Genomic DNA, 13,358 nt, shown 5'->3' on the forward strand with positions numbered 1-13,358 from the left:
CCAAATCTGATCTCCAATACTTTAGTGAACTCTGCCCAAGTAGTGAATTGGCCTGACCGATGCATCCACTGGTACCACTGTAATGCTGGTCCATCCATGTGGAAGGAGGATACGAGCAACTATTGATCGTCGGGGGTGCCGTGGTAGGCGAAGAAACGTTCCGCCTTAAAGATCCAGCCGATCGGATCTATGCCATCGAAACGAGGAACACCAACCTGATAGTTCTCGTCTGGATGGGATGATTCACGAGGGCCACTGGAGCTCCGATAACACCTGGTGCAACCGTCTTGGCCTAGGGCTACAGATCCTGATTGGTATTCGCGAGTCGCAGAACTTGGTCGAGTCGTCCATCCATGGCAGTAAACTGGACAATCAGATCCAATAAGGAGCGCTGCTGCTCCGTGATGGAGCCGTGAAGAGATTCCAGTCGCTCCCCATGCTCTGTCGTGGTTGTGTTCACCCGTCGAAGGGAGTCGTCAATTTGACGAAGTCGAGTTCCTTCAGCCATGACACACTCTCAACGAGAGCACCAATGATACGTCAAGTCTCAGGATACTTAACAGAGATGGGGGAGAGAGAGAGAGATAGAAGAATTAAAGAAGAAGAAGGTATTTCTATTCATGCATTCAATGCCCCAGCTACACCCCTTTAAAGGGCTCATAACTAACTCTGATATTCCCTGACACTCGTACTCCTAACACCTATACGATCCATTCTCTTTACAGTTCATGGACACCTGTCCCTACACTCATCCTTTCCACCATAACTCCTAACCTACACGTAATCATCCAGCCTTGTGGGGCGTCTCTTGTTCCTCCTCTGCGTGCGCTGTGAGCTGATTGGGATAGGTGGGGCCATGGCCACGTCATTGTCTCCTTCAGTTGTAATCGTATCATTACCGGATTGCACGATGTTCCCAACTTGTTATGGAACCATTGCTGCTTCTGCCACTTCTTCGGTATCATCCCATGCTTCTACACTCCTTCCCTCACTACTGATCAATATCAGCAGTTCCTTCGTTTACTAAATTAGAAGATGTCTGACTGCGCTGGTGCACCTCTACGCTCACCAACCCTACTCTATTAGCATTCCCGATGGCAGGAATGTATCAATTCAGAATTCGATCGGGATCTGCCAATCTTCACACTCTCCATCACACTAAATCATGTCTTCCATGTCTCTAATTTTAAACACAATCTTAATTATATCTATCTATAAAAACTCATTTCCTATATAAATGCTTACATGACGATTTTTTCACCTCATTGTCTTATTCAAGACCGTTTGATTGGGGTAGAGATTGGACAGGGCCAATGAACGGGGCTTATACTATCTTCATATTGATTCTCCACCTCTTTCCTTTGCATCAATGACACCTACCTATGAGTTATGACATCATCAAATGGATCACCCTTCTTTCATTTGGAACAATGTTTTACGTTGGACACTTGTTTTTTCTTACCCACCTAGCTACTTCCCCCCTTGTGATATATGTCCTCTTGCCAAGCAACATTATTTAGGTAATTGGACCTTGTAGGCTAAAACGTGGGCCCATTTCTATTGAATCGATCAATTAATTGGGGTCAAAGTAATTGGACTGTTTGGGCTGGGGCTTTAAACAAGTAATTGATTAATTGGACCATACATGGGCCATAAACAATCAGTCATTTTGGGCCAAATGAGCTTAAACAGGCTAATCGGATTGTAAACAGTCAATTATCGGTCTGACACAATATTTGTTCAGTCTCGATTAGACGACCTTCGGGCCACTACCTCTACCTTCACCAAAAATGCCCGGTCGATGTTTGAACCCAACACGTTTATTTGGTTGATCGGTCTCAACCTTCAACCAGTCCGTTCAACTCCAGCCTAGTGGCGCGGGCCAACTATTGATACCCCTAATCTCATTATTCAATATTCTTGGCGCGAGGAACACATCGACGGTCGGCGTCTGTTCTAATTTTTGAGGCTTTAAGAGCAGAACTGCAGAAGCATTACCGGCTTTATGCAGAACAAGCTTCAGGTGTGGAGTTCGATCAAATATTCAAAGTAGATATCCATTGTCCTACGTCTGCTTATCCAAATTCTGTAGCGGAATTAGGGTTTCTCGATTTAGAAGCTTTTGATCTTGTCGTTCCATTTCCCAGACTTCAATGAGGTTCTTACAGTTGAGTCTCGCAATTGCTTTGACGTCAGGTTTAGCGGCGATTCTCATCTACATTGCCGGAGTCTCGACTGTCTGTAAGTTCTCCATTTTACATTCAAATATCGTATGTACTTGATTAAGCTTTGGTAGGCTTAGACCTCTGCAGTGGGCCTTTTGATTTCTATAAGATTTATAGACTTGTTTTCAACATCACAGGCAAGATTTGATGTTTCTTTATCCTTTTTCCCTCCCCATTTATTAAATTTTATTTAAATTTGGGATTTGATATTTACAGATGAGAAATCTAGCGTTTCGGATGAAGATTTGAGTGCCTTGCTAACATTGCAGAGCGGGTTCAAGAAGTGTGTGGTGAGTGTTACTTTTGATACTCATGACTGTTGCTCAGCCTTTTCAAATGCTGTTTTCTTGTAATTTTGATATGTGCATTGTGTCACACCATGTTGACTGTTTTTTTTACTGTAAGGTTCTCTCTTCTCTCTGTAAATCACGCGCAACGTTTAGACAAATTGCAGAGGCTAGTCAAGCGGATTAGATTCCAAATAAAATACTGATAATTTAATTATAAGAAAAGAGAGAGAGAGACTTTCAATTTTTTGTGTCAAATAGTGGCTGAGATCCAGTATGCTTTATGCACACCAAGTGCACCGTCCAGATGAAGGTACGTTAGGGGTGATGCCTATACACCTCGAATACCAGAAATATCACTATCTCCTTGAAGGAGCATAGATGCCCAATAACAATCCAAGTAACTGAATATCTCAAAAAAACGGAGTATTAATTTGATTTCCTTCCAAATTTCTAACCATATTATGAATAAATTATCGAATAAAAAAGGTTGAAAATTATAGTTATCAAAGAAGACTCACATTAATAAAATAGATTATTTGCATTGCAGATGCTCATGTATAAGACCTGTTGCTTGAAAAACTTTGATTGGAAGTCCATTTTTTCACGAGGTTTGCAAACATTTGCTCAAAGGGTATGTGAGAACAATTTCACTTTCTGCTTCCATTCAGAAGCACAATGAAGGTCCACTTTAATCTCATTCACGTTGAGCTAGAGCAATTTGGCCAGGTAAACTGTGCTTGTATTATTCCAACAAATTTCTTGGCATATGGGTATAATCCACCTGGCAAAATATTCAGGATATGCATTAATCCAAGTGGCATGCCATATATACAGCTTCACAACATGCAATATATTCTGCTCCTGCAGTGGATGGAAATGTCAAGGATTGTTATTGATTGCTTTTAGATATATGGCTCCACCAATGGAAACTCATGTAGCAGCACATTCTTGGAAGTTCAAAACTCCAAATCTTTATGAGATTGCCAACCTGCAAATTCTTATGCAATAATTTTTGTTTTTCTACATCTTTAGGTCATTTCATTTGACGATGCTGAGCAATACTCAATCCATCTCCTTTAACAATAGTAGTAAGTAGATACAACATGTGCTCAACCATTCATTCCATATCTATCCAGCATATTTTGACATAGAAAAATTGAAATTAGTGGTATATTCTCTAACGAATCTGAATTCTCAAAACATAAACTGCTTCTCCTGGATCTTTCATAACGAAAGACCTCGACAGAATTTTTTTGTCTGCTGTTACAGTATGATACCTTGAAGCCAATAGAATATTATTAGCAAAGAGAACAATAAAAAAACAAAGATTGTCCATTTCAATCTTGAAATGGTGATACAATAACATTCAAAAGAGATTGCATGCCCATGTGTAAAACCAATAAATTTTAGTGAGCTTTTTGAATTTTAGATCTGCATAGGAGCCTCTAGGTTATGCAGGAGATTTATTCTACATAGTTTCCATGGAGATGCTTTCCACTGTGCTAAGCATCCCAATATTCTTTGATGTTTTGTGCAGTGTTTTCTGAAGGAAGAAATTAGGGGTTCAATACGCAAACTGTTCAAGCACAGCTGTCTGCTTGTGTTAGGCCACTACTAGTGTGGCTGTCTTTATGCCCGGGTCCTTCCGTAGTATCTCTTAAGTATAGCTCATGCTGAAGACAAAGGTCAGATGTACCTGAAAACAGGGGTTAAATAATGGATTTTAGATAAAATATTTATTAGGAGTGTTGCTAGCAGGAGGGTCACCCCAGCCTATTCCCCCGACGGTCATTGTCAGCTAGCATTTTTGAATGTATAAACTGCGGACTTTGGTAATATGACTAATATTAGTATCAGTCAGTAGTGAGTTTTGTTTCTCATTTTTATTTATTTCATCTATTTATTTGAAGAATAGGAACTTGTGCCCTTCATTATAGTTCTTATTGTTATTCTAGCGAAAATATGCTTTTTCTTGTAACATTCAATGGATTTATATCGTGATCTAATTCTGCAGAGTGCAAATGGCTTAGGATTACAAGCTTTGGGTGGTAGAGATTATTGCCAAGTTACAATCCAGTTTCCTGGTGACACCGTTCCTCAGTGGGTAGGTACTTTAGGTTGTTTATGGACCATGAACTCTTTCCTAGTTAACATGTACACAGACACATGCATGGTTGCTGTTCAAGTTCAACATGGCACCTTATGGAAAAATTATATTGTCTTATACAGGAAACAGAGATTGGTATCCAACATGGTAAAATATTGAAAAATTAAATGTTCTTATTGCATGGTTTTTTCCTATGTGGTTTGCACAGGGAAAATTTGTCAATGTTTAGGACAAACATAGGTTATCCGACATGACAGACCTGGGAAGCCAGAAAGATTGTCATAGTAAAACCATTATGAAGAAAATTATCTTGTTATAGAGATTCTCTCTTCCATAATTAATTGCACAACGTAGTACCCTCTCATTCATCTCATTTGTGTTTGAATTGCATCATGTCTGCAGAGAGATCCTAAATCAGGAGATCTTGAAGGCTTGTCATTCAATTTTAATCTCTGTGAAGCAGTTGCTACATGGGAACAGGTAAGACATTGTTTCACAATTCACTGACAAGGTTAACGTTTTCTTTTTGCTTGTTCCTTTGTTCTTAACCTTGATTAGTATCGCATTCTTCATGATTATTTCCCCCATTTGAGTGGTGGGAACCCCCTCTCCCCCCACCTGGATATACTGTATATGGTCTGGATTCAGTTTGTTACTTATCGGCATGGTCTAAATTGTGTAGGTCAGGAATAGTACAACGATACTGACAAGGGAGTTTGTTGATGCTCTACCAAATGGATGGGAGGAATATGCATGGCGTAGGATCAATAAGGGCATCCTTCTGTAAGTATAAATGATTTGGTGCTAGGAATTGGTAAAATCTTGTTGAAACCCAAGTTACTGAAAAAGAAGTTGTAACCTTATTTTTTTTGCCTTTTTAGTATAACACATTTCTTCTTTCAATGGGGGTAAAATCCCGTCATTTCACATGTGCATTCGAAAAACATGCAAGACAATGACTGCTCTTGAAAGTGACATAATGGTAAGTCACATTTAAATTATTTGAAAATCCTTTTTTACCCTCGACTTAAAGAGCTTTTGGGAATAAGACAAGGGGCAATCAAAAGAAGGTTACAACAAGATGCACCCTATAAATTTGTAAAATAATATAACATAGACAGAATTATTTAGTAACATAAAAAATAAATCGAGAAAGAACTAGTTTTGTCAGTGTTGCCCAAAACAAAGACCTTGTGACACTTTCCAATAATTTCAAATGATAAATGAAAGCTTCAAATCCTCTTCAAAAATTAGTAGTCTGTCAAGGAATTATATCTCCTGTGGATCAAAGGTCTTGTCAAGTGTTGCATAGTTTTCATGGGATCTTGACACTTAACAGATAACATTAACACTTTGTATTTTCAAATTTTATATAGTATTCTTCATTCCCTGTATTGTAAAAGCTGCAATGGGAACCTAAAAAGGACACAATTTTTAGTATCCCTTGAAAGTCAACCTTAAAAAAGAAGTGGATAACATGATCTTTGGATATTGTATGAAGGGCAATGCTAAGGTACTTAAGGACTTGCTTTTTTTCACTGTGGAGAGATTTTAAAGTCATATATGGTCTGACCTCTCTCCCTTCTCCCTCCCCTGCTCACACCCACTCCCCCCCACCCCCCCAAAAAAAAAATCCCAGCAATCGCTGTGAGAATAAGACACTATGCATGGAGAAACTTGCATTTGTACTATCTGAAACACCACCATTTGTTCCAAGGCAATTCAGCCGATGTGCTGTGATTGGCAATTCTGGAGATCTTCTGAAAACAAGGTTTGGCAAGGAGGTAGATGGTTATAATGCTGTTGTCAGAGAAAACGGGGCCCCAATCCAGGTTTCTTTCCACTACTTAGATATTTCCTGCTATTTTGCTTTCTTCTCAACTATCCATATTTTTCTCTGCCTTCTTGTGTTATAAAATTATACATCTGTGCTTTTGTTTGCTTTCTTGTATTACAGAATTATGCAGAGTATGTAGGTAGGAAAAGCACATTTCGCCTTCTTAATAGGGGATCTGCCAAGGCACTTGATAAAGTTGCAGAGTTAGATGGTATGAACTAGCACTCAAACTCTTATTTTTTGGCCAATGTTACACTAGTAGAGGCATGCTAAAGATTATGTTTTACAGAAACTGGGAAGGAGGTCTTGATCATTAAAACCACAATTCATGACATCATGAGAAAAATGATTTGGGTTTGTATCTCTTTTTATTCTACTTGGTTTTACGGGTTACTTGTCTGAATGGTTTTATGTTTTGTTAATTCACCATTATATAGCTCTTTTGTTGCCATTGGTGGGTTTACCTGGGAAAGAATGAATATGTGTTAGTTGGTTGAAATCCTACACACTTTTATGACCTTAAGGCTTTGGCATAGGTTCAGTTTGTCTTATAGTGGGGAAAGAGACCAAACATTAGACATTCAGCTTTGGCTGAGGTTAAGGATTCAAGTCTCTCCTTCTGCTCCTGGCTTCGTTGTTCAGTGGTAATGAGTAGAGTGCGTTAGTCCATCAGTTCAGATCTGGTATGCGGAGGGCTTTTTCTTTGTTTTCTTTTTTGAATCTCGAGGGCTTTGTGTTCAGTCTAACTCTCCTTTATAAGCTAGCTATCATTATTGTTTTCAGCTAGAAATTGTCTCATTTCTAGCTTGTCTTGGTTGTTTGCATGTATTCATCTCAAAAGAAAGGGAAGAGAGGGAAGGCCCCTTTGTATCTAGCCCTTAGGTACACATTACTGTTAGAGTTATGAGAAGTTATGTAGTAAGGGTAGTTTGGGAAACATACAGGTTCACATTGAAAAACATGAGAAGAAGCAATAGAAGAAAATAAGTGAGGTAATTGTTTCCTCATTACAACAAAAGATGGATGGCCAAGACGACGATGCCATAAAATAACGGAATCCACAGAACTACTAGCATGACGTCCACACACATAGGACTGAGCTGTGGGCAAAAAAAGTTCAAAAAGATAAAGGCCTTGCTCCTCACGTCCACTACCAATAATCATCTTCGTCACCAAATCCTGAAAAAGACAATGAGAAGGATAAAAGGTGACACAACAATTCAGAGATTTAGTCAAATGGCTCACAGATAAAAGATTAAGAGTAAGGTTAGGGACATGAAGAACAGAAGTAAGAGAAATAGATGATGTAACAGGGATATTGCCCTTACCAAAGATGGAGGAAAGGGAACCATCAGCTATCCTAACCTTATCTTTACTAGAACAAATGGTATAGAAATCATAATAATGGGACGTACCAGTCATGTGATCACTGGCCCCAGAGTCAATGACCCAAGACTAGGCTGCAGTAGAAGCTGAAGTGGAGACTTGTAAAATTAAGGATGAAGAGGAGCTGACCACGGTAGGGGTAGGAGATGTGCTCAGCTGTGACATGATCCGACAAACCATTACATCCACCAAAGTAGAGTCATCAAGTGTAGCATCTGCCTCAGTCATCACGGAGTGAGCTCGAGTTCCCCCTCTACGGCCACCACGAGAACCACCGCGAGTACCAAGAGGGCAACCATGAAGAGTCCAGCATCTATCCTTAGTATGTCTAGATCTCCCACAATGGTTACATTTAAACCTGTCTCTGCCAACTCCACTGGCACCAACTGTCTCCATTGCTCTGTCTTCCTCACGGTTAGGCCCTTGGCCTCTACCACTTCCACGGGTGTCACGGAAAGAACTAGAATTGAGGGCTGACCTCTCAAGAGATGATGCTGGTGTTGGTTTCATAGTAGCACGCCGAGTTTCCTCACTTTGTAAGTAACTACAGACCTCACTAAGAGATGGAAGTGGAGACGGGCCTAAAATCTGGAGCCGGATTGGCTCATAGTCAGCATTCAAACCACCAAGTAAACTGAAGACCCGCTCCTTTTCAAGAGCCCGATACACCTTTGCTTCATCCTCTGGGTTGGTCAAGTGAAGATCTCTGTAGTGGTTATACTCCTCCAAAAGACTAAGAAAAGCATTGTAGTACTCAGAAATGGTCCTGTCACCCTGCCTCATTGAGTTACCCTGCCTCATTGAGTTAATCCGTTGGTGAAGCTGATAGATCTTGGCAGAGTTACCCACTCTATTAAAAGTTTGGGAGACACTGTCCCAAATTGCCTTGGCAGTGTCTTTTCTTATGAACCTTCTCCCAATCTCAAGCATCATGGAGAAGATTAACCATGTCATTACTGTAGAATTTTCGGTCTCCCATTTCTCATAGGTAGATGAACCAGGCTCTGGAGCTTTAATAACACTTGTAATATACCCAAGTTTCCCTTTACTCCTAAGGGAAAGCCTCACAGAGTGTGACCAATCCAAGTAATTAGTGCCATCAAGCTTCACAAAGGAAATCTGTGTATGTGTGCTCTCATAAACCAACTGAGGAGCAGCAGGAGTGGGCTGTGAATCAGCCGAACTAAGCCCAGAGGTCTCTGAACCAACCATTTTATAGGGAAAAAGGCACTTGACCATAAACTAAGGTATCAAACCACGTGGGGAGTACACACTCAACCCAAAAAGTACCCAACACAAGATTCAGATTTCAGCAAGGAAGAAAAAACAGGAATAAGCTTGATAATACTGCATCATAAAGCTCTTCAAGGAGTAACATTAACTTTAAACAAGTGCAAAGACCTCACAAAGGCTGTGCATAAGCATTTCTCAACCAAGGAAGCAGCAAAGTGCAGCTTAAATGCAAGAAAAACAGAGGCTATGCACTCTCGGCTTTACCTTGGCAGCACATAGGATCCCACGAAAAAAGGGTTCTGCTCATATAGCTTCTTCAATCAGCAAGGGGGGACATAGTTATCATAATAGGTGTCCTTGGGCGATGCTAATGGACCAATCCAAGACCCAAACACAAGCCGAGAGAAAAGAAGAGAGAACCTGCAACTTGAAACTGGCGGAACTTCTGGCAGCAGCTGGGTGAGATCCAGATCTTCAAAAGAGCTTTGAAACAGCTCAAGTAGGGTCTTCAATCATCTAAATAGGCTATAATGAACCTATTCCATACTCTTTCAACAAAGCTTTACATAGGAATCTCCTCTTTGGAATCCTAGGGCACAAAGGATTTCAAAGAGAAGAGAAAGAATGGGAACAAGAAGCTGAACACGACTCTCATACCCTGTAGCTCTGATACCAAGTTCAGTTTCAGGTTAGGGCTGTTAGTAAGAGAAGGAGAAGAGATTGAAGAAGTAAGAGGAGGAGAGGGGAGGAAGAAGAGATATTTCGGTAGCAAGTGTTGTGTGTTAGAGAAGAGCTCTACACACCTATATTACTTCGTTGATATTTAGGAGGGAATTACATCCACCTCCCTAGGGAGGTAAAAGGTAAAAAGAAGGGAAAGAATAGAAATTACATAACAGGGGAACTAGACAAAGGGCTAGTCCCAAACTACCCTTACTACATAACTTCTCATAACTCTAACAATTACAGGCCGCAGAATGTTCCCCGCAGATTTAAGTTGGAAATGTAACATCATGGTTGGATTAAAAGGTTTCTGTCCACTACATAGTGCCCACTAACGCATCAGTTGTAGTACTTGTTCCTGCACTTGAATGGCTATATCTAAGAAGCTTGAAGTCGTGCTTCCCATCTTATTTTGCTAAATGGCTAATATAAAGCTTGAAGTTGTGCCTCACATCTTGTTTTGCTAACTTTGGTTACTTCCATTTGCCCTCTATTGTTATTACCTTTCTTTGTTGACGAACTAACAAGGTAGAGAGAGTGAGAAAGATAAATCTTGGATTGCTGGAGATGATTTTTCATATCAATATTACCCCTGTATACTTCCACCTTGTGCTCTTTCTTTAAGTAACTTTTGATTACTATGCTTTCTGCAGGAGGTTCCAATACACAATCCAGTATTTCTCATGTTAGGTACATCTTTTGGTTCAGCTGCAAAAGGAACAGGTCTCAAGGCTCTCGAATTTGCTCTATCCATTTGTGAATCTGTTGACATGTATGGTTTCACGGTGGATCCGGGTTATAAAGAATGGTAAATGACAATTCAAGCATTTATTTTCTCTTGAGAAATGCTAGTAGTATTTCTAATATGTTTGCCTGATCATGAACCTTGTGTTTACTTTCAGGACTAGATATTTCTCAGAGTCTCGTCAGGGGCATACTCCATTGCATGGCAGGGCATACTACTAGATGATGGAATGTTTGGGAGTAAGTGTTTTAAGAGCTTTGTTTCATTCCTGAACCTCCCGTATTCATGAAATGTTACACAGGAAGGGATGTCTTGTGCTTTCCTTCTCAAATATGCCATACATGTGGTGCATGTGCAGGGATGAGAACCCACCAATTTATCTGCTAGAAGATCACATTGGGAAAAAAAAAGAAGTTGATTCAATTATCCATACCCTTTTGATGTCACATCAATACATCATTTACAGGATGTTCTGTCATATTCAATTTCAAACAGTCCATGATCATGTTGGTTCGATTATGTAATCAAATTAAGTTTTCTTGGCTAGAACATTTTGTAGTTGAGATGCAGTGAACAGTGGGTTCATTCCCTTGCATGTTGGCCACGTGTATGGCAAAAATAGGATCTCAATGACCCTATTCTCCCTTCTTGATGTGAGTTCATACCTCTCCTTAGCCTCCTAATATTTAATCTTCAACAAACATCTACATATGTTTTAGGCTTCACAGAGTTTACTCTCCAATGTGAGCTAAACCTAATTCTTTATTATGAGCTGATGTCTTTTTTATGGTCTTTCTTAAGCTTGTTAAAATCCACTCCCCAATGCGGGCTGATCCTAATCGTGTAGTGAAGTGGGCACCCAGCCGCAGTACCCTAACTGCAGCAAGAATTGCATCAGAGAAACTGTTGAGGTAACTAATTCTAGCACCTAACCCTCCCAAATTCTTGAAGTGTTAATGGGAATGAAAGATATAGTTAGACTGGTTAAGAATGCAGATGTCATAAATAGCACTATTATCCCTTCTTATATAGGCATCCTGGTGCACAGTTTGACTCTCGGGCCCTCAGCACTAACCTAGTCAAGGGAAACCATCAGGTAGACTATCTGTGATCCATTAGATCATTCCTTCCACTTTACTAGACCCAGTGGCAGAGATCCTGGGGATTGGTCTGTTTAGTGGTCCCACCATGGAGAGATCTTATGCCAAAAATCACATAAATCTGTGAATTCCAAAAAACCCAGTTAGTATCCTTGTTTCTTTTATCTTTTGTTCTTATTTTCTGAATTGCCAGGATTGTGAAGTGAGTAGTCTACAAAAGTTTTACTTAATTTATATTAGGGCCATCAAGGGAAATTCGGTCTAGTCTATTTTCTATGTGATTTTAGTCAAACATACCCCAGATTAAGAAATTATTAGAACATCCTTGTGGGCTACCTGAAGCTGGTTGTATCCTAATATTTTATTTTTGACTGAATGGTGGGAAATATTTTTACTAAATGGAGGTTCCCACAGTCCGATTGGGCTCAGGAAGACAGTGATGATGAATGGGAATTTGTTCTCTTTTACGGTGTGATTTTTATATTACTAGTCAGTGAATGCTAATTTAAACAACCCTTCCATCACACCCCCACCCCCACCCACCGCAAAAAACACACACGCACAGGGCATGGTCACTCTAAACTTTGTGGAATGGTTTTACTAAGCTGCACATGAGCCCCTCTTTTGTTGGTTCAATAGACATGGAAATGTAATTTTCTGTGTGGTGTGCCTGAACACTTCAAATTATAAATGGAAACTTACCTGTAATCTCACTGCCCACTACAAATTATTCCTGGTGATTTCATATGCAATACTATTTTGCTTTTATTTGACATATTGAAGTGTATTTTAATTTTGGTAGGGAAGTAAAAATTGGTGGTGAGGGAATTCTTGGACATTTTGAAATGCTTTTCTTTTCTATTTTTGGGAAGGATGGTTGGGGCAGGATCAAGAGACCTGCTAGGGGGATGTTTGATCACCAAGCAGCATAAGGGAAAGACCAAGAAGATATTCGGCCTCAGAAAGGCAGCTATGGAGCATCAGAAATATGTGAAAGGCACAACCATGTACCCCATGGAACATAGTCCTGGACATGGTATGCTCTGTACAATGCGGAAGGTCTAAATATGGAGGACACTCATGGTTTGCAATGCTCCACACTGAGAAATGTATCTGCCCAGTGAATCATTCTGTGCTCTTGCTAAAGCATCCATCATTGGCGTAGTCATTTCTAATACTTTTGAGTCGTTCACCCCGGTGAGCTTTCACTCCACCCATTAGTAGTGCTCCTACCATTCTAGAAAGGCTGCTGTATGATGGATGGGAAATGATCAAATTTTCACCTGTGAATTTTGCTTCAGTTTAACTTGCTTCTTTTCTTTGGCCCTCCAGTGTCAAACCAAAATACCTGACATGTCATTATACTGCTACAGTATTGTTGTAATCCAACCTTTACTGGACATGGTGTGCTCTTAGCTTCTTTTCTTTGATGCTGTTATAATTATTACTGTTCTTGGGTTGGTTGTGCTTCTGAAACAATCATTTGGTTATCTTTCCTTTCCCAAATCGAGTGATTGATTTCGTTGAGAAATCCCCATTCATCATCACTGTCTTCCTAAGACCTTGAATCATGGGGCCATGGTCTAGAGGGAGACCTGAAGGCACAATGTGAAGACAGGAGCGTTGGACCTGACACCTCTGGACACCTGCACTCTACCATGACTTCAAATTTGTTTTTTTCCTTTTTGAAAGATGAGAGGAAAAGGGAAAAC

General features: G+C 40.1%; 1 pseudogene; it reads left to right on the top strand.

Annotated features, from left to right (window-relative positions):
- Positions 1-1,993: 1,993 nt before the first annotated feature.
- Positions 1,994-13,044, top strand: LOC122671608 (annotated as a pseudogene).
- The last annotated feature ends 314 nt before the right edge of the window (positions 13,045-13,358 follow it).

The sequence above is a fragment of the Telopea speciosissima genome, chromosome 8, assembly GCF_018873765.1.
Source record: "Telopea speciosissima isolate NSW1024214 ecotype Mountain lineage chromosome 8, Tspe_v1, whole genome shotgun sequence".
NCBI classification, from domain to species: domain Eukaryota; kingdom Viridiplantae; phylum Streptophyta; class Magnoliopsida; order Proteales; family Proteaceae; genus Telopea; species Telopea speciosissima.